Genomic DNA, 23,554 nt, shown 5'->3' with positions numbered 1-23,554 from the left:
CACGAGGATTGGGCTCTGAAGGAATAAACGCTCATGTTATTAGCAAAGAGGTAAAATTTGTCAGAGCTAAAAATTCTTCTAAACCAAAACCTTCCATGATTGACAAAAGTGAAGGATCTCTACCAACTGCCGATGACGAAAAGAGGAAAGTCTGTCAAGCTCCAAAGCAAGCACATACACATTCAGGTAACACTAAACATAACTTTTTCCATTCTACTAAACATTGCTTTTATTGTGGAAAACCAGGTCACTTGCAAAGGAATTGCAGATATCTTAAACGAGATAAAACTAAATCTAATTCTGTTAAGATGACAAGATATGATGTTCCAAACTGGAGAAAAACTGAGTCTCATAATATTAGTTCTTCTAGTATTCTCTCCAATAAATTTCATAATTATATTGGGGAGAAAAAGAAATACGTTGCTCCAAAAGCTACTCGGAAATGGGTACCAAATAAGATCAATAAAGCAACGAGTACTATTAAGAAGGATCTCCCAGATAAGAGTTTGACAAGGGATAACATCTTAAAAAGGTACGGAACAGTTATTGAAAGTTTCAAGGAAGTTGTTAAATTCCTAGAGTCCATGCATGATTTTGTTTCGAATACCTATTGTGAACAAGATTTAGTTCACCTCAAACAACCTGATTGTGTTGGAAGTGCATCCTAACCAAGAATCCGTTGTAAATGTGGTGAGGATTGCAAAAACAACTGGGGTGCACATATTATATTGGGTATTTTTTATATGTGGAAGCATTTTTGCTTTATCTAGATTCATCTTATATTCTTGACGACAGTCATGTTGATTATCTCAATATTTTGAAAATTTCTTTGATGCTAATAGTGTGTGAAAACGGATATTATCATCCTCTAAGAATGTTTCAGTAATTGAAATAAAGAGTTTAGAATCTTGTAACCATCTTTGGATATAAGCATAGTGTGTTCGCACATTAGTGTATAAGTCCAAAACCGGGAACCAAAAGTATGCATACTTGTATTATACAAAATGGTTGAAGGAGACTGGGTAAGTATGCGTACCCGTATGCATACTGGCGGAATTTCATGTCCGTGAATTTATGCTCAGTTTGAAAACCAAACAAAACTCATCTGGTTACCTAAAGTACGCGTACCCGTACGCATACTGGTGGAAAGTTCACGTCCGTGAATTTCTGCTGAGCTTGAAAACCAAACCAAACTCAAATCCGGTTACTTAAGTACGCATACCCGTTGCATACTTAAGTGGGTTACTTTCTAAAATCGGTTGTGTACATGAACTTAAACATATATTATTAAGGAATGCAATCTTTTCAAACAGTATCTATAATGTTCATGTATTGATTCGAGTGAATGAAACCGATTTTGCTCCAATTGTGTTCTTGTATAATTCTATGAGAATATAGCAATTGAACAACTCTTTAACTAGTTTCATTTGAGTCATTTGAACTAGTTATAGTTAAGATGAATATGGATAAATACCACGTGTATAATTTTTAATTACCTAACTTGATTTGTGATTGAAATTCTTAAGTGTAATAGGTTAGAAGCAATAATCAAAGCCATTGGATGTTGGTTTTTATTGTCAAAGAATCTTTTTCATACACTTATCGTAACCTTTCTTGGTGTAAATCCTTGTGGAACCAGTTATTCTTCCTTCTAAGCATATCAATTCTTGTTTTTACAAGTTTTTATCTTAGAAAAGATGATCACAATACTTGATCTTCATGATTACATATTATTATTGTTACCATGAGACAGTTCTATTTATTCAGTAACACGATCTCATGAGATATTTTTAATGATTGGTCCTTAGCTCGTATCTCTTTATGGTATTTCTAAAATCCAATATATAAATCCTTCTCTCTGGAGTAAGGTCACTCTTGTGGTTCTTTAGCAAATCACATTTTATGGGGGAGAGTTCTTTTCGAACTTGTGCTTAATTGCCAAATCTTTGAGGGGAGAAGCGGTTGTGGAACATGTAGGGGCTAACTTGTATCTTAATAAACTCCTTGATGAAGTCACTACGTTTCGACTCTTTGATATCATCTAAAGTAAAGTTGATATGTTTTCTTTTGGTCAAGAAGTTTCTCTATGAAAATTTCATTAGGATCCTACTAGTTTTCGTACCTTTGCCAATTTAACAAAAAGGGGGAGAATTATTTTTTAGTTCACACTACATATACATATGGTTTACGGATCATTATGTAAGGGGGAGTGATTTTCATTGTGAGATGAAGTATTGACTAAGGGGGAGTGATACATATCACCGTAGCATTATTGTCAAAGTTGTGATACAATTGAACTTTGATGTTGTGTAATTTATGGATCTTCAACAAGTACAAGATGAGCACACACATAGTTGAAGAACCAAGGAAATCAAGCATGTCGGATTTTGGAGCTGTAATGCTTTTAACAAGTACAATCCATACGTGAAATGGTTTTGTCACTAAAATTGACAAAGGGGGAGATTGTTAGAGCATTGCTCGGTTGAACCCACTAGCGTTGGTATGTCAAGTTAGTTGTCAATTTTAGTTGCGAAAATACATTCTTGATTTAGTATACTAAAGATAGTTTCAGACTAGATTAAGACTAAGAAGTAGAATCGAAGCTATCCTTGAAGGATGAAGTTTGAAGACTACAAGAAGACATCGACAAGGACTTCATCAACAAAGGTGTGAGTTAATTGATTTCATTTGGATTCTTGTTCAATTCTACCTTTCTAATCTATCCAAACAAATGCTCACTCTATGGAACAATTCCTATGACGGTAAATGTACATTTATGTATATACTCGAGGTTATTTGAGCCACTAATTTTTTGATAATAACCTTTATCCCTGGAAAGGTTCTCATGTTATAGTGAATGAGCTTACGAATTCTACGAGCCAAGAATCACTCAATTCCAGCGTTATAACGATGAAGTTATGAGTGATTTATTAAAATACTCCCTCCGTTTCTGGAAAAGAGATACTTTCATTTTTTCAATTTGGCCTATTTTTAGGCTAAAATGAAAAAGTGAAAGTATCTTTTTTCCAAAAACAGAGGGAGTAATAATTATAAGTGTTGCTGTAACTGTTACAGTTCGTTAGTAGGAAACAATCCACGAACTGTTTGTAACGGTTCATGGACTTGAACCCAATTACGTGACTAGAAGCCATTTTTGGTCATGTTTGTGATGTTTCCTTATCTAGTAAAGATACCTATTACTCCAAGCATACTTGATTACCATATTAAAGTGTTTGTGATTCCTTCCTAAGTTAGAATGTGATTTATTCACATAAATACAATATTTTCTAATTAATTATTTATTTAATTACTTTGGAAAGATTTGTAACTTAGGAAAGACTCCCAAAATTAGGAGAGTCTTGAAAAAGGAAAATAGCTTTGCTTAGCTTTCAAGCTACCTTTCACTATAAATAAAGGGTTCGTGAGTGCTACACGTTTTTCATCCCCTTTGGAAAATTGATGTAAGATCATAAGGTTGATTTCCATGTCTTTTATTCTTCGTGAACAAGAGTGAGATAAAAGTCTTTGTATTGGGGATCACAAAACCAAGTTGAGTTTAATCTTCGTGATTGATTATACAACTTGTAATCTAGGTTTTTCACCTCTTGTCTATTCTAAAGTTTTCTCTTTTGATATAAAACTATTCAAGAGTTGTTGATCATAAACCCTAGGTTTTGATAGATTTTAGTTTCTGGTCGTATTACCAACACTTGTTAGTCGAAATCGGAAGCTAGAAAGAAAACTTCGATTAAGGTGTCTTGTAAAAATCCTTAAGAAGTCTTAAGCAAGATATCTCTAGACTTATTCTAGTTGTTCTTGTTGTAGAATTATTAGGGTTTTCTTAACTTGGAAATTGATCTTTGGAATCGCCCAAGTTCACTTACAAAAATCAGGTTCACAGACTCCTTGTGTGTACGCATACTGATTGTAAGTTAAAACCCTAATCTACAAGTTTGTTTCAGTATCTCTACTTTTATTTGGTAGTTGTTCGAAACAAACACAAGATTTCCAAAACCTTGATTTACATCTAAAGGGAAATCAAATCGGTGTTTTTGTGAAAACAAAAGATTGAAAAGTATTAATCGTGTTGTTGTATCTTCTAAAGAGAGCCTTGGGTTCTTCTAGAAGATTTACGAAAAGAATTCCTAAAGACAGTCGGTGTTGTGCTAGGAGTTCTATAAGTGATGAAGCAGGTATTACATCTAGTCCGAATAGGTAGTAGGAATTTGGTGTAACAACTTATAATCAGTGTGTGCTTATTCTGGACTAGGTCCCTGGGTTTTTCTGCATTTGCGGTTTCCTCGTTAACAAAATTTCTGGTGTTTGTGTTATTTCTTTTCCGCATTATATTGTTTATCTTTATAATTGAAATTTCACAGGTTGTGCATAAGTTCAATCAATTGGGAATCCAACCTTTGGTTGTTGATTAAATTGATTGACACTTGGATTTTGGTTTTTGATACCGTCCAAGTTGTTTCTTATATTCAATCGGGATCGCAAATTCCTATTTGTTTGATTGCGGATTGAATTGAGAAATAGAGATATAACTCTTTGATATACTTTACTCTAGATTGAATCTGACTGTCTAGTTGATTCTCTAGAAAGTGTATTGGAGTAAGTCCTCTCAGATTTCCAAACGAATTGGTGGGTGTGGTCGTTAGACCCCCGCATTTTCAGAGTGGACTTACCAATAATACTTAAATGCCAAGCCCATGGATCTCGTGCCTTTTCAAAATTGAAAGGTACTTCTACAATAGTTGAAAGACACCATTATATGGACATAAACACTTCTTATCCCCCGCTTCCGTCCCTCCTTTACCCAATGCGTCTCAAAAGTATTTTGACATCAATTTTGGCTCTGCACTCTGCAGCCTATTTGAAAATGTACACACCAAACTGTACAAATATCACTCGTCGATTGCAGAAAGAAATTGGTACTATGATAAGTATTTCAGAGAAAATCATAGCATACCTGAAGTTCGAAATAAAAAATACGTAACTACCGTATTTTGAACAAACTGTAGTATCCTGGGTAGAAATTGTGAATTACTCCCTATTTGGTAGATTATTCTATCTAGATCGTTGTCATATTAGAAGAGGTAAACGACTTTTACTGACATCTTTCCCTTATATCCAAGAATCCAAAATAGTTTATTTTTTGGGTTAGCAGTATGAGATACGTCAATAACTAAAATATTTGGGCCACAGAGTGAACAAACACTTGAGGATTGTAGTTTTCCTTCGATGTCTCACATGGGGTAGTCAATTAATATTCCTGAAGATTTCTGGAGAGATACACAATTTCTTGTTAGTGGATCTAGTCTTTTTGAAAATCTATGAAATTCTTTGTTATTGAACATAAACTTTAAAATCATATGTTAGGATATTTGAGAGACTATTCAGTTGAAATAGGCTTGAGAGAAGTCTCCCCAAAGTAGTAATATTTTAAGAGACTTATATATTTAAGTTCTTTTTTAATATTTTTAAAAGAATATGTAACGGGGTGTTAGTCAAATAAGACTTATAGAGATATCAAGAAAAAATTTATACAATAGATTCTGAGAAGTTCTATGTGATTTCATATATTTTGGGACACTTTCTGAGTGACTTATCGGAAAAAAATATTTAGGAATTTCATCTTACGTGTATCATAAAAGAAAAAAAAATCTACGAAAATTATTTTGCAAAACGAATCCGTTAAATAATTAAGTGAAACAAAGTTTGTGCATGCCTTTATAGAAATTATGACCATTATGTAAATCAAGTTGAACGTGAACACAAGGGATTGGAAGTTGTCAAAAAATCTTATGAGTTTTGTAATGGAACATTAGTTTTTCTTTTATTTATACAGACTTAATCTTAGCTTATTTGGTTATTATTATTATTATTCCTTAAAAAACGAAGAACAAAGTCTCTCAAAATATTATTTTTGAGAAGTTTTTCATGCCATATGGTATATTTATAATAAAAGTATATGGAAATCCTTAACATAAACCAATAATTTCAAAAACTAAATACAATAACACATAATGCTAAAGACTTATCGAAAGTCTTTATTCAATAACAAAAACTTTCAAATATTTTTAGAAATTCTTTATTGACTGACAAGAGATTTGGATTGTGTCTATAATTCCTTATAAGTCCAAGTTCAGTAACCCCCTCCAAATAAAATAATGAAAAATTATTAAAGAAACTGATAGCACATAAGCATGAAAGAAATGACATATTTGTGTATCCTCCCAAAGAATTTCCCATCAAACAAATTTTACTATTATTTTGAATTATCTTTTTTGTGATAAAAAATATTTTTATTATTTGGTTAGTATTTTTTGTCTATAGGTATAGGTAGTATGTGAAAACTCTCCAAAAATCAATAAGATTAATCTATGGAATCTCTCAAATAACAAGATTCTCAAAATATTCAGAAATCCTGATTTCCCTCTCCCTTTAGAGTTCAATAGTATATATATATATATTTATTTTTTTAAATTATAAAAACTCTTGTATTACCAAAGACGAAAGAGCCAAGGCGTCTAAACAGAGAACTATAATATGGGATATTGCCTGCCCATAACTAAGAAATCGACACTAATAAGGGACAAGGAAACATTCTTGTATCGGTTGTTCATCGCTTCATCTGCATTGAAACAACGTCATCACTCTTACTATTTAGTTTGTTTATTAACGAAAATGAACCCAATATTTATATTTGGGTTATTTGATTATTTCTTTTTTCTTCTAATAGTGGGTTATTTGATGTTTGATACTTAGGTGTTGTCCAAAATTAGTTTTGGTCTAACATTTGTCCACCTTAGTAGTTAGTGTTTGATATCAAACTCATCATATTTATCAATTCGCTTCATACTTCTTGTCTATGTTGTCAACTTGATTCGAAAACAAACTTACTTCTCCTAATTCTTCAGGGACTCTAATCATTCTTTAATCTAATCTACATCACTCACCATCACAATAAACGAATAACTTTATTGATGATGATTGAGGTGATGGAGCTAAAAATGAAGCAACACCTATTCTGATTATGATTTTTAATTGAATTGGTTAAAGAGAGATGAGTTCAGATACAAAAGATTTAACCCTAATCATAAATCTAACCAACAATCAGTAACAATTGAATCAAAATCATTAGGTACACTATTAGGGTTTTCCTGAGTTAAGAAGAAATTAGCGAAAATTAAGATTTTCTTCTCAAGATTCATGAATCATTAGGGAATTGGGGAAATTGAGAATTTTTACTTGTGGTTTGTAGAGATGAATATACGATATAGTGGTTTATTCTCAAGAACACATCTTGGGTGCAAATATTATAGAGAGAGTTAAGTTGCAAAAGAAGAGAGGAGGCTCCGAAAAGAGAAGAACGAAAATATTTAGCGTACAAATGTCTTTTGTAAAAATGTGAAGGCTAAAATAGTAAATACAAATATATACATATATGTATATATATATTTAATTAAAATTAGTTTTAATGAGTCAACGCCAGTCAACATCTTTTCCAAGTACCAAAGACCAACTTGGACAAATATAAGACCAAGCACTAAAACCTGTCAAAACCTAAGTACCAAACTACAAACAACCCGATTGTTTTTTTAGAGTCCGACTTTGTGTACCCACGGGTGCACATTCCTCCCCTCTTGATTTTCTGGAGTTAACGGGATTTTTTACCGTTTTAATTTATTTTTCTTTCATAATTTCGTTTAGAGAAAAAAGAAAATACAAGTTCCAAAGAATATTTCCCTTTTCTTCATCTTTCTTCTTCCATCTTCCTTACTTCTATGTTTCTGTCTCCCTAAGATTTCTTAATCCCACCCAACCTTAGATATTTTCCCCCAAGATTTCTTAGACCTCTTAAGCTAAGAAAAATTCATCAACAAGAGTAACTTTAAACTCCAACCCAATCTTAGATATTTCTTTTATCCACTAAAATTTTCTCTGATGGGTTTTCTCGTTTTCTCCATACACCCTTTTACAAACCAAAATATTATGTTTAATACCAGATTAGATGAATTATCAGTTGGTGTATTGCACCCAAATCGTTTGATGAAGGTATGAAATTTCAAAGATTCGAATACTATGGTGATTAAAGCAAAGTGAGAAGATTTTTAGTGGTCCTAGATGGGTTCACTGTTTAGTAATTAAGTTGGGGTTAAATTCAGAATTTTGTTGTTGGTGAATCTCTGAATAATTGATGAGTATATTATCTTTGATTTGATTTGATAGATGAGGGAGTAATCCCATTTGATGAGATTGAAGCAAAAATATTGTTACTTAAAATTTAGCAATTCGTCGAGTTGCTAGGGAGAGATGCGAAAGAACATTTGAAACTTTTTAATTATGTTAAACAGACAGAGTGATGAAGAATCTGAAAACAGAAAAATAAGGAAGATGATGAGTCATTAGAGAGAGAATGTTATAATTTTAATAAATAGATAAATAAAAGAAGAAAACATATTCCGTCAAATAAGAAACCCAATAAACAAGGGAGGAACGTGCACCCCGGTTAAGCCGGGGTGCACAAAGTCGGGCTCGTTTTTTTACAAAGATTTAACTGAATTTGTATAATAAATTAAACTGATTTTACTAGTGTACTCCTGAGGTGGGCTTATAATTCTATGAACTTAACAAGACCATTAACCTTACGATAATGATATACTATTCTACTCTTATTCTTTTGCTTTAACCCTAACTCTTCACTTTTTCTTTCTCCGCTACATATTGTTAGTGGAAAGTTGAATCCCGCATATGAAGAACACAACTTAAATCTATTAGATAAATTTCATCAATTACATAATCAAATCGCCAACTAACAGTATGCCCTGGGCCCTAAGTAGAAGTTGGTTATCTAGCATTACCACGTTCTTACACAAAGATGTGAAAGTTTTAGTTCAGCAAAAAATCAAGATATATATTTCCTTTGACAAGTTAATCAGTATTTTTATAACTAAGATTTTTTCAAGGGTTATTTAGTTTTTGTCACTTACATTTTGACCAACATTAATGTTTGGTCTAACATTTGTCCAATTTAGGATTTAGTACCCGGAAACGACGGTGACTATCTTTGACCGTGTTTGATAAGACTTCAGTTAAATTTGTAATATAAATAATACAGAATATACAGATATATCCCTGAAATGGGACTAGGATCCAACGGCTCTGATGAAACCATATTTAGCCGACGTACGAGATCAGATACCCATTAAACATTTAACCCTAATTCTTCTTCCACCTCATATCTGAACAGAAACTAAAAATAAAATTTCGATTACATTTGTTCAATTCCGACGGACCAGATGCTGCTAACAAAAACATAAGATCACCTCTGCCAATAAAGCAATCAAGAGCTACGAACATGAATTTCAAAGGATCACCTCTACAAATGGATCAATCAGGAGCTAAAAACAAACTAATTGTTCGATCCCCTTTGTTCCCCTTTGGTGATCCTCTTAAGATCACCAATTGTATTTTCTTCATCTACGCTTTCAATTCATCATCGTAATTATCATTATCCACAATCATTACCGAGAAGTGAATGAAGATGGAAGCCAGCACTCCACGGAATGATATCTAAGGTTGCTGATCCAGTTCAACTCCTAGCCATGATTAACTCGATTGCTAACAGCAACAACGGAATGGAATTGGGGTTTGCTGTATACTGAAATTGGGTAAATTGGGTTCGATTTGATCATAAAAGTAATGGAGGTGCAGATGATGATTGGATAGCTAATGAAATTGAATTGGAAGATACCTTGGGATTTAATTGATTCTCTCGAATCTATAATGGGTTTTGTAATTGATGCTGACAGAGATTGCAAATCAGTGAAGGCAACAGTGGGTAGTTTCTATTGCAGCAACATCAACAGATTTGGGGGTTTTTGGTTTGAATTGTGAACCTTGGTCTCGATTCAGAAAATAATTGACTGTGAACTAAGCATCAAGGCTTGAGTGCTCATTGTCATGTTTGTTCGAGTGGCTGAGATACCCTTGACAGTGGTGATGTATTCTCAAAATTATTTTAGAGCAGTCTACCTGTTGGTCTCTAACTTCTCTTAAATTCTCATCAGAAAACTTAATATTCACTCCTTCAAATGGATCGAGAAATCCCACCTAAAATCTCTTTATAGCGAAGGCATCCGTGGATATTTTTTTCCCCTTCAATTTGAGGTGGTGGCGCCGGCGATATAAGTAGATTTTATGTCCCGAGGGGGTGTATTGGTGGGGAGATATATTCTTAAGAACATAAGATGAGAAATGAAGGGCCTGTTTGGTACAGTTTTGAAAAACAGTTTTCAAAAATAGTTTTCCACTGTTTTTAAAACATACCCTTTTTTCCGTGTTTTCATTTTCTAAAAATTGTTTGGTAAACTGTTTTTGAAAACAAGGAAAACCAACTAAATCAGATCAAATGTAAAGATTCGTCTAAGAGATAGTGATATTAGCCATGACTCACTTGCAGTCATTCCCCATCTCTTACTTTGTTCTGAAAAGAAGAAAAGAATAAAGAAAAGAAAAAAAGAGAAAACACAGAAAACAATAATTTGTTGTTTTCATTTTTTTGTTTTTAAAAACATAAAACAGATAGAAAACATTTTCTGAAAATGTCCTTACCAAACGCGTTTTCTCCCATTTTCTGTTTTCTCTGTTTTTAAAAACAGAAAACTGTTTTTGAAAACTATACCAAACGGGACCGAAGTCTTTGGGTGCGTAGATATCAATGTAATTTTTTTTAACAAATAAGGGGTATAATTGTAAATGGCTAAATATTTAAATGGTTAATTTAATCAATATTTGACTTAACAGAGTCAAAGATAGTCAACGTTATTTTCAGGTACCGAATCCTAAGTTGGACAAATGTTAGACCAAACACTAACTTTGGACAAAATATAAGTATCAAAAATCAATTAACCCTTTTTTCAACAATCGATTTTAGAGACATATCAATTTTTGGTCTCTAGAATAACCCTAAACAAGGGGTAGAAATGAATTCTTAAAACTATTTTTCAAGAGTAAAGATGAAATGGTTTTTCTTTTCTGATTGATTTAATTCCAGGTCGTATGATCATCTCACTTTCTCTCCTTACAATTGAATCAGTTGAACAAACCACCTTAACTTGAGTTTTCAATTCATCAAACATTTGAAGATGATAATAATTTAGGGTTTTTTTGAATTAGGGCAAAATTAAGTTTTCTTGTTAACAATCATCATAGAATTGGGGAAATTGGAAACCTGTATTTGTGGACTTTGTTCTCACTTTCATTTTTCTAATTAAGCTTGTTGTATTGTGTTTGAAGATTGTTTCAACTAAGGTTTCTTGTATAATATAAGAAGAAAAAGAATATATATAATGTGGTTATTTGGTAACAAAAAGAAAATGATGACCGTAAGAAGTTTATTTGTAATGAGCGAATAATAAGTCTCTTCTGCGTTTGTCTTAATGGAGAATGAAGAACATTTGATTTTACAATCGCCATTTTAGAGAGTGAGCAACGTTGCAGAAAAAGAAATGAGCGTACAAAATGAGATAAACAGAGGAAAGAGTGGGGTGTTAATATCTGGTGTAAGTGTTTAACAAGCAAAAGGTTAAATAATATATATTTAAATATTTGTATGGTAATATTAATTTAAATTAGACTTAACATAGTCAACGAAAGTCGACACAATTTCAAAGTACCAACCCTAAAGTTGGGAAAATGTTAGACCAAACGCTAAAATTGACAAAATTTAAGTACTAAACATCAAATAACCTTTTAGATTTTGCAAAAACACATTAAAAAGATAGATGGTTCAAAGTATCAGGCTTTTCTTCACAAAAATTGCATTTAGTATCTAATGATTCTAAATAACACCATAATATTTGTCTAACGGGCATTGATGCATTTCCATAGAAACATTTTTATCCTTTGAGGTAAGTTTGTCTTCCAAAACTATTTTTCTGAAATTTCTACAGATCATCAACAATGCAATTTACTCTATTAATCTGTCATACGAGGATTTTACAATAAAATTGTTATTTTTAGTGAATTCCATCCAGGTTTATCCTTTCCTAAAGCATTATCAGAATATAAAAAAAAAAGGTTAACGGTTAGAATTTTCTGAGCAATGATAGGATGAAAGTTATCACTCATTTTGGCTTGGTTCTAATTATTTGTGTCAGAGCCAATCAAATGTGATACAAGTGTTAACATGTTGTTTTTGTTGGAGAAAATCCAAAGTTGTTTTTAGATCAGGTATCCATAAGTGACTCCATAAGCTTTTGGATTTACCATCTCCTACTTCCCAACAAGTGTATCAATGAACAAAATTCACATCCTGTAAAACACAGTTCCACATCTAAGAAAAATTATGATTCTTTTTAAGCTTAAAAATAGAACTATTTTAATAATATTCTTCATTCAGGATTGAATCTACAAAAATTAGTTTGACTTATAATCCACCAAGCAATCTTAATCATCATCGCATGGTTCATTTTTCCTACTTCTTTGAACATCCATACTAGTAGGTTCGCAAAGGAAATTCCAAGACTTTATATACATAACTTTAAATTATCTTCTTTAGCCCCACCAAATATCTCTCTGAATAGAGTTAATTATATTGATTATCTATTCTGGCAACCTAAAACACCTCATTTGGTAAACATGGGCCATGGGTAGAAGATCTTTATTAAGAACCAGTTTACTTGTTTGATTTAAAATCTTGTTTTTCTAACCTTTCACCCTTACTTTTCTGGAAAATTGTATCATAAGTTTTTACTTTAGAATTACTAATGAACAAAGGTCCCCTCTTTATGTCTATATTTGTTAATTTCTAAGAGAATGGACATCATCATATGCATCTTAGAATGAGTTTTCTTACTAAAAAAACATATCTGACTTATTAAAATTTATTAATTGACAATAGGTCAACTGAAATCTTGATGAATATCGAATACATTCTTACAAGTTTGCAAGTTTTCCGTAGTGAAGAGAGAACAATCGTCAGAAAAATAAAATAAAATATGTAACACATGTTTGCTATTCTTGCTAGTTTTTATACCCTGAATCTGCTTAGATTTTTTTTAGAAAGGGGAAATCTTGAAAACATATCCATACATATTAGAAACAGATATGGGGATAAAAGATCCCCTTGTCTAAGACCCCTAGTAATCTTAAACAATTCTCTAAGGTTACCATTTAGAAACACAACAATATAAGGAGTTGAAATGCATTACAAAATTGATTTACACCATATTAGAAACCTAAAGCTTGCATAACTTTCATTTAAAAAAACCAATTGACTCTATTGAAGGCTTTCGATATGTCAACTTTCACTCATAAACAACCAATTTTAGTTTTCTTATGCTTGAGAGTATGTATTAACTCATAAGTTACAATAATGTTTTATGAGAACCAATTTTGTATGGTAAGTTTAAGATAGTAATAGTATTAGGTCCTTTACGGAAAATTGGATTTCAGATGCTTCTTATTATCTTTGTCTACACTACCATAATCCCATGTTAATAGTGACAAATTTTACTAACCAAGAGTTGGAATTTTGAGCTTGTTGAAGCCTGCTTCACTATTGATAACTCTCACATTGAAATTCCTTTATTAGGTGCAGATATGCTTATTTAGTCCCACTCTAGAAAAGGTGATTTTTATGTCAAATATTTTTATAAGCAACTTGCCGAAGAAAATCCTCAGTTTAGTAATCCCCATAGCATAAAATCATCCTGAAAAGCTATTTGGAAAATCTAATTAGATGATTCAGCGAGTATAGACGTTCCCCACACCCACTGACGGACTCATCAAGGGGCTAAAGGGGCTATAACCCGGGTGTGATTTATGGAAATTTATTTTACCTATGAGTAATCTGAATGTTTAGAAAGTTTAACCCACTTATAGCTTAACATGTGTACAAATTAGTTAAGAAATTACAAGAACTTACTGAACTTTACTTGTAGTTTTACGTATTTTCACTTTGTTCCTTTCAATATCAATCGAAACTCATTCTTTCTTCCTTTAAATTACTCTTATACTACATTTTCTACACATAATTTTTACAATATATATAGTCTAAAGATTTTCTGTGGCTTAAGGCCACTTAGTGATCACCTCACACCATGTACTAGCCCAACCTCATACATGATCCTTGGTCCGTCCCTGCCCACACCCAAAACTAACATAGGGGATCCGAGTATGTCGGTTTTGACGAGTGGGTCGTTCTCCCCACACCTAAGGGTAACCGAGAGTATCCATGCAAACATGCTCCAGCCGGGACAAAAGAACTCAGACAGATATGGGAGAAGAGGCCTATTGCTTATCCTCCCATTCTCTTCCTATCCTGTATTCAAACTATGTTTTTTTTTCCTTTGCTTTTGTCCCTTGTTTTCTTAGCATTTTCCCGGATCCAAGTTTGTGTACGAGGCTTAACAGAGGCGATCCATGTATTGTGTCTGTCGTGAAGGGGGGTTGCCATCCTCATTGGGAATCTGATTAGATTTAGACATTACAAGGCATTTTTTATTTTCCATTTTCCATTTTCTTTTACAGTTTTGGCTAGTGCTGCACACGGGTCGGGCGGGTCGAGTTTCATCTAATACCAATTACCAACCCAACTATAGAGGGATTTTATTTTTATAACTAACCCCATCCGCTCAATTTGCGAGTCGGGGTTTTAACCCGCCCGCTAAGCGTCGGCCAGTTTCGGGTTTAAATCCGCTTTAACCAGATTCAGGAGATGAAAACCATGTGGTGCTTCGTATTAATAAATGTCAATCTCATTATCAGTTGCTATAAAGAAGATCTTGTGTATTCAGGGTTCGCGCAAACATATCTTAGTGCCTACTGAACTGGAATTTGCATAGTAAGAACTCAGGTAATGTAACTGGTCATGAATGATTTTTAGTACTTAGTTCTTGGAAGATTATAGAAACAAAATCGACTAAATACACTTAAACACCTCTCTCTCTTTGTTGTAGGGAAGTAGTTATTGAAAAACGTTTAAAAACAAAAAAAAACAAAATAGATCACCAAATCCAATGGTCAAATTCTAGCTATACATATTATTCCCCTTCCCACATCAATCCATTACCAGAGAAACAGTGAACTACTACTAGGGTTTCGATTGATAGAGGGCTAGGATTAGTTTCTATCAATTATCAATATTTACCGGGTTTTTGGATGAGTTCGGACGGGTTTTTGGATGGAAGGCTAGGATTTGTTTCCACATTTACGGGTTTTTATATTCATAATCAACTACCAATCCGCTATGGACAGGTTCGGTTTAAAAACCCACGTCTAGTTTTGGCTTAAAACCTTAGCTCATACACAATCGGGATAGACAATAAATCCCCACGCCCAATTTTTACTAATACGGCCAGTATATATTACACCACCCCAACTATACCTAAACATTATTATTATCACACCATCAATATTGCTTTCTAATATTAGGCCATCAGATGGTGTTTATATTATAGTTCAGTATAGGAACAACTTATCTTGGGCTCGGTTTAACTGATAATCCGGCTTTTCATTTCATTGCTGGATGAATACAGTTGTTGAGTGCGATATTCAACTAGTACAAAAGTTTGAACGCGAAGTCATATGAGAAATATACCATGCTTATGGACGGGTTCATTCTCAACCGAAAGTTGTTGCCATTGTACGCAAATTGGGTTTAAATATGGAAATAGATCGAATGAAATCCTGTTATTATACAGGAATGGATGCTTCGAATAAAACCTAAAACCTAAAGTATATGATATGATTTGTAATGTTTAGTTAATGTTGGAGTTTCAATGCGTTAAATTGCTGGTAAAAGAAGGCAATTAATGCAGAAACCTCATCTCAAAATCGATATTGGCAACGTTCAGCACTGAAATCACTATTGTAAATAAGTGTATCAGCGACTCTAATTTGTTGCATTCGACTAAAATAAGTTGAATTGGAAAACAGAAGTAAAACTGGAAAATAGGCTCAGAAATCAGTAATTATTTTTACATCAACAAGCTTTTTAAAGCTCTCAAAGTTTGATGGTATAATTTTAGTCATCACAGCCTCTAATTCTTTGATAATGAAGAAAAAATTAAAAAAAAAGTATATTAAACTGAAAAACAGATACAACCTCAGAAATTTTTTAGAGATTCATCAACGAGTAGATCTCTCATATGGTACGGAAAATATCTAACATCATTGGCTAGACTGTTTCTAGTTTGATTACGTAGAAACAATAATCAAATCTAGAAAAATACAAAGAATGAAACGAAAACTAATAGCACAACGGCGCTGAAAACCTAGAATTTAACCAGAAAGGGCAAACATCGGCATAAGGAGAAATACCGAGAAGCTGAGGGATTGGAGGCTTTATAAAGGCCGTAAGGAAACCCTAACCTATGTTGTTAATTACCAGAATATCCTCTCTGTCTTAGCTGAAGCCCTCATGGAGGTTCCCAGTTCCCATGGTAGTCATTCCTTGGGAATCATTTCCGTGGTGACTCTATAAGGTTGGGTTTTATGGAGGTTCCCCAACGTTTTCTATTAAGTGGGAATCCTTGCGAGAAGAGTTTTCAAGCAGGCAATGGTTGATTGTTTTGAGAAAGTGAAAAACGGTTAATGATTATTGGCTTTTAGATTAAAATTTTTGTAACTTGGTGGAGTCCATAAAGAAAAAAAGTGGCATAACTTCTTAGAAAACGGGTAGTCATTATCCGTTTTGACTTAAAATTTGTATAAGTGGGGGAATAAATTAGAAAACGGACAACCATTATCTGAGCAACCATTACCCGTTTTCTTTCTCAAAACCGAGCAACCATTACCCGTCCATAATACTAATAGAGAACCACCGTTGGGCCTAGGCACTTCCCAAGCTGACGTCGAAAGGAAATTGGGAAGGGCTTGGGATGAGCCATAAGACTCCGTCTAAGGCGCAACCATGCTTCCAAATTCATGGCGAACAAAATGCGATAAAATGTAACACACGAACATAAATTTCATACGAGGTAACTTGCACAATGTCAAACTAATTATCACTTGGGAAACATAAGGTTCGGTCCAGAAACCCGTTCAAGAATATAAGTTAGTCAATAGGTATGTATTAGTCTAATAGTTATTTAAAAAGATTTAAAGACGTTATTATCCTTTGCATAGTTTTCATAATGCACATATGTAGAGAATAAAACCCTCAATACAACTAACCAAGTGTACATCTTGTGGTTGCTATCTTCTTAACAATCTCTGTCTATATTAGATCACGCAAGATGTGTCTTCAATAGGTTGATACGAAAATATTATGGTGTACTTTGTATCCTTGTCATTTCATGTGTGGATATGGTTGTTCAATATGTTAGATTTATATAGGTTTGTGCATAGTTGTACATCTTTGTGGTATCTAAAAGATATATTGATCGTTATGCTGTTTTGAGTATTATGTATTCTTTCTTAGTTCTTATTTTCATTTTTCCATTTTCGTAAATTAATAGAAACGTTATAGATACGGTTTTCATGCACTCAACGATTATTATTTTTTTTTGAAAAGGATGCAGAAAAAAGAAAAGAAAAACACGAAAAATTGTGGCTCACTGAGTTGCAATTAGATAAGCAAAAGAAAATCCCGTTTTGGCATATCTAAGATTACTTTTCTATAAAGAAGAAAAGGAATAAACTTCAAAAACTTAGAAAAAGAAAGATAAATGCTTTAAGAATTCAGATTCAATATTGAGCATTTTGAAATTATATCGTCATGATTACACTACCGAAGATTGTTTAGTTTTTACTGTCATGAATAATAAGAAAGTGGAAGTAAAGATCATACTTCAAGAGTTATCTCTGATTTTTGGACTGGAGATGGTGGCATTATGTAAAAACAAATGCTGAAATGACATTTGGTTTTGTGATAAACATATTAAAATGGAAATATCGGGTAAACTGAGGAAATATAAGTAGAGCAAGCAATCTTAAACATAATGAGGTAAAACCCAAAAGTGAATACGCGGACTGAAATAGATACCGAAGATTTGGTGAAGTTGTTTGGTTGTGTCTATGCATCACAGTCTTTTTTACCCAGGAAAATGAAAGCATGATTACGAAAAACCTGCAAACTACTTTGAATCATTGGATATAATGAAGACAACTTGAAAGCCGATTCATATTCACACTTATCTGATGAAGAGCATTAAAAAACATATCCATACACCGTTATCTTTTAATGGTTGTGTGATATATTTGTTAATAAGTTTACATGTACACACTAAAGTTGTTGATGTGTCTTGTACATCTGTATTAAAGTTGCGCCAGTCATGTATACTTTTTGTTCGTCGACTTCTATTGCATTTCTAACTCTTTAACTATTTCTTAATGCAGTATCGGTTTGCTGAACACAATAAGAGCATGGATCCGAGCAATAAAAAAGGTGGTCTAAGGCTAATAAGGTGGATCATGAGCGACATTGGTACTATAATTGAAGAAAAAAAATGCAATGAACAAGGTATCTCGATTAACTTTCTTACCATAGTGATTTATGTTATACATGTACAATAATTAATATACACCTTAAATTCAAGTGTACAAGATTGTACACCGGTCATAAATTTGAAATTTTATCTTGTATACAACAATACACACCTTAAATACAAGTGTACAAGATTGTGCACTGGTGACGAATTTTAAATTTGTCTTGTGTACAACAATATTCACATGTAAGACCGGTGCACAAGATTGTACACTTATGATCAATATTTAAATTTGGCATGTGTACATTGTTCTTGACAGAGTTCTCATTTCATTCAACGTACCCTCCCCTTCACAGTTTTCAAAAACTGTGTATACCCAACTGAAGCCGACATCAACTTTTCCCATGGTACAATGGTCATTTCCTTACGTAAACTCGAAAGGAATACACGAAATACATAATCATCCAGCGAGGCATAATCGCTAGGATTGGAGTAATATCCAAGGCACTGAGGTTAATACATGTCTAGTTTTATTGTATTTAATATTCATTTTTATGTATTGTTGCAACGTAATTTATATATACCAACATTCTATGTTGTATAGTCAATGAAAAACTTGGCACAATTATCTTTTGAAAAAACAATAAGCTTGAGAAAATTTTGTATGATCGTTATATATACGACCATTCTTATCTTTGTGGCCCATTTGTGAGTCCATTCTGTTCTGAGCCATCCCAAGATGAAACTTATGTGCACGAGACATTTCGTATGATGAGATTAGGTAGTTACGGGGAGTGTAGTTGTAAAAGTCAAGCTATTGGCGGTTTGGATGATCGAAGTTATGGGTATCACCCGGATATGACTCGGGTGGATATTAGTGATAAATTTCATATTCGTGGAATAAGTTAAGAAGAGAACCCTTATTTGAATTCTAATGTAGATTTAAATATGTATATGGACTTTATCGTTGATATCCATGTTGGGAACCGAGAGCAGAGGTCATTTGATTTAATTCCGCTATGATTGTATGGATCAGACATTTTGATGTATGGAACACTTTATATTTTCAAATGAAAAAAAAACATTATATGTAATTTTTGAATATATTTACTATACGTCAAATTTTGTTCAAGTTAATCCCTATCTAAATCAACAGTGGCATAAACTAATGACTCATGAAGATATAAGATTTAATTTATAGAAACGTAATTTAGGATCGTTGAACTTCATGATAATCACACGATAAAATATGCAAGAATTTTTAATGGAGAATACTTGGTAGCGCTAATCCGTGTTACGGTACCGATCATCTTTGTAGCAGCGGTAATACCTTGTGGAGGTCATGGTTTCTCTCTCTTAACCTTATCCGTAATGAGTAAAATCCTTGGATACAATAGTAATGGTTATTGTTTCCCTTTCATAGGTAGAGAGAGGACCAATTTCCTAGGGTTTCAGTATTAGACATTAGATCTCGACCGTCCATCAAGGAAGAGCATAAATAGGATACTAACTCCTTATATAAACCATTGATTAGATATTTAGCAATATCCTAAATATAACCAGATTCTCACATGGGCCCAATAGGGATAGTTATCATATAAGAAATTATCTTACATTCTCCCACTGGTCCATGTGATAATCTATAAATGGTAATTGCAGGAAACATAAAGCGCGCGTAATTGTTAAATAATAAGTTTAGTGGTTAACGTAATACCTTGATCAAATAAGCTATTCATGCGAGTCGTAGCGGTTTCACATTGTCTTGTTATCAACATGTTCCCTTCCATGTACCACAACATGAGTACCTTGCTCAATTAGGCCTTAAATAGGAGTATCATAATGGTCCAGTGATGTCTTTGAGAAAGACGATTTCAGTTAACATTCATCCATTCACATAAATGTATACTAAACATGGATACAGAAATAATTCAGAATAACATTAATAAGATCTCAATAAGTGTCCAAAAGTAAGCACATAAATTAGATGAGTTCAATAAGCAATTACTCCCACAGACCTGAGATTTTAATCTTTTATTAAGAGGTCTTAAAAGGTAATTATTCATTAAGTGCATCGCCGAATGCAATTGTGCTTAAGCGATAAATGAACAACTATTGTTTCTGAATTTCCTAATTAATTCACGCATATATACTCAAGGTTCATGTGTTTTGTTCCCTTCGTATACATATCGTACTTTAATGCTGCGAAGCTAATACGATAAATTTCGGCAATGTAGAGAGAAACCTTAAGTCTCTATATATCGCATTCATAAATATTCAAACTCAATTGTGGGACTAGTATTAATGGATTCTTTCTTTATAGAATCCATACATCCACAAAAATTGAAGTCTGAAAACCCAATCAACTCTTGTTGGGTTTGCTAACTAATTATAAGACATAAGTTAAAATAGTATCTCAAAATTATTGATAGCTTTCCTGTAATTTGTTCTTTGATTCTTTTGGCATTTAGTTAACATATCAACAATTTGTCATAAGTTTCATATCAGAGACGTAATTAATATTAAATTTATATCTTCTATCCAACATGAAATAAAATCTGTTAGATATGTTATTATCTCAAAATTCCTTGAAATATTCGATATATGCCTTATATGAGAGCTTTAGTAATCCATATGATATTACTATCACATGGTAAGCTTCACTGATATCCTTTATTTCAAAAAATATAGAGATATGCATAAAGTCAAGATCACTACTCGTAGGTAGTATGTCTTAACATACAAGATCAAGAGTATGAATTTCTCCCACTTATCTTGAGGTATATGCATAAATCTGTAATAATTTCATCCAAAACTTGAAACATTTATAGTTTTGTTGAATTTCATATATCATTATGGGAGGCTGCTTAAATTTCATACTTTTATTTTTAAAAATTTGTAGACTAAAATTTATCATTAGTAAAGGCTATTTTCACATTTAATTAATGCAACTCTTAGGTCATACTGAGCTACTAATAGTACTATGATAATTCTGAATAAGTCTTTCTTTGACACAAGAAAAAAAGTTATTCATAATCAATGCATCGTTTCAAAGTAAAATCTTTGGAAATAAGTCTTGCTTTATACCGTTTAAAATTGCTATTACAGTCGTATTAGGTCAGAAAGACCCACTTTCATACAACTTATTTGTGTCTTTCGAGCAATTAAACAATATATGAGACTTGATTTTCAACCAATGAATTTTTCTCACATAGCATCAATCCATTAATCAAAAATGTTACACATAATATTTGTGACCTAAAACCGAGTCTTTGTCATTCCATATCAAAATGTAATAAATTCTTGTAAGAAATCACTGAAACAACATGAATAACTTTCTTTCAATCTCTGTTTAGACCTTCTTAATACCGGTTCATGTTGTTATCAAAAAATTTCTTTATTGGCAGTAGTTATATTATGGAGTATTAAATCAGTAATTTGTGGTCTTTCACTATTTAACATTCTGATAATGAGAAGATTCACAATATCTGTAGAAATCTTAAATAGAAATCTTAAATAAAGGGATCATTATCATGATTTCTTGAACAAATATATCCACGTACTCCCACTGATTAAGCCATCATTAACGAATTTATATTTTCGGTTTCAATAAGTCACATACTATGGTTAGAACGTTAAAGAATACCATTTGGATTATTTAGGAAAACAAATGAACCAATAATAGTTTCCAATTTCCATTCTTTGGAATGTAAGCCCTCACCTCCAACTGAACAACCATAACTTAAAGGTGAGTTAAACTAGGTTTCCAGCCATTCTAGTCCAAAGTGTGTCTTTGAAACTTCTTTACTCGGAAATCTATTTAAATTACACAGTTGTTGAAAGAACATACATTCACTGATATGTGGTCATTATGCATAACTCATCATGCTTCTAACCATTTTCATAAAAGTATTATTTTGCCTTTTGTTATACACCATTATGCCAAGGATAAGTTGGCCTTGTGTATTGAGCAACAAATCCAAATTTTTGGAGATACTACGTAAAAGATTTAGGATATTATCCTGTTTTGTCATACCTTTCACAATATTCACCACCTTTATCAGACTTTATGATTTTCACTTCTCTATAATTGCCTCTCAATTTCAATAATGAGTGTTCGAGAAAACATCCACGGATTGAGATTCATAATGCAATTGATAGATGTACACATTAACGCGAAAAATCATCAGGTGACAAACAATTTTATCTTCCATAAAATGGACCACCAAAAGTCTACAAAATAATCATAATCAACAATTAATAAGAACAAAAGCTGAAATTTATAATAGAGATAAATGACAATTAAGCTTACAATAGTTTCATACCTTCAATAAGATTCTCTTGTGGGTAAAACCTTATCAAGGAACAATGTGAGACATGAAAAATATTAGTACATATTTTACCTTCTCATACACACAACATTATGTTTGTTTAATACCACAACTAGAATCACCTGTGGGAGAATCTCGTCCTATCAAGTATTAATAAACTCAAATAATTCTAATGTTCAACCTAATACATCGGAATAATAGTCACATGTGGGAAGCTATTATTTTACATGTATATGAAACATTTAGATAAACTTAATGCTTGTTTAAACGTGTGAACCAAAACTACTTGTGAGCAGCATTGTTCTAATCGTTAAGTCAAACTAAAAGGACTCAAAATATACAATACTTACAAGATAAGAGTTTAGTATCACTGTGGTGATAACTAAACAATCCAGCAAATATGTACAATTCCAAATATCACGCTATCTTTTCTTGTGACATTGCATGGTCCTAATCAATGATATGGACATCCTTGATCTGATCATAAAATTAGTAGATTATAAACAATTATGAGTAACCCTGAAACATTAATCATAAGCATTTATTCAAAAAGCATGTCATATATAATTTGTGAAAATGTCCAACACCCTTTAATTAAAAAAATATCCAAACATGATGAACCTTTCATAAACCAAAATCGAGCATTAAGCAAGTCTATAAGTATAATTCAATAATAAAATTTCGTTGAAGAAAGTTCTTTCATGCATCGCTAGTTAAATTCTTATGATTAATGTTATAGTGTAGATAATGATTTTCACAAATATAAGAAATAACCCAAAAAACAAT

The 23,554-nt window shown here is 32.5% G+C and overlaps 2 non-coding genes across 2 annotated transcripts; both read right to left on the bottom strand.

Moving 5' to 3' along the window:
- Positions 1–15,965: 15,965 nt before the first annotated feature.
- LOC113292292 lies at positions 15,966–16,052 on the bottom strand. Its single transcript, XR_003331774.1, has one exon. It is a non-coding gene; the product is annotated as a small nucleolar RNA snoR116 (small nucleolar RNA).
- Positions 16,053–16,113: 61 nt separating this feature from the next.
- On the bottom strand, positions 16,114–16,191 carry LOC113292295. The gene has a single exon (XR_003331777.1). It is a non-coding gene; the product is annotated as a small nucleolar RNA snoR117 (small nucleolar RNA).
- Between the last annotated feature and the right edge of the window lie 7,363 nt (positions 16,192–23,554).

This window comes from Papaver somniferum, chromosome 6, assembly GCF_003573695.1.
Source record: "Papaver somniferum cultivar HN1 chromosome 6, ASM357369v1, whole genome shotgun sequence".
Taxonomy (NCBI): Eukaryota; Viridiplantae; Streptophyta; class Magnoliopsida; order Ranunculales; family Papaveraceae; genus Papaver; species Papaver somniferum.
The sequence above is the reverse complement of the archived record's forward strand: the minus strand, read 5'-3'. Positions and strand labels throughout refer to the sequence as shown.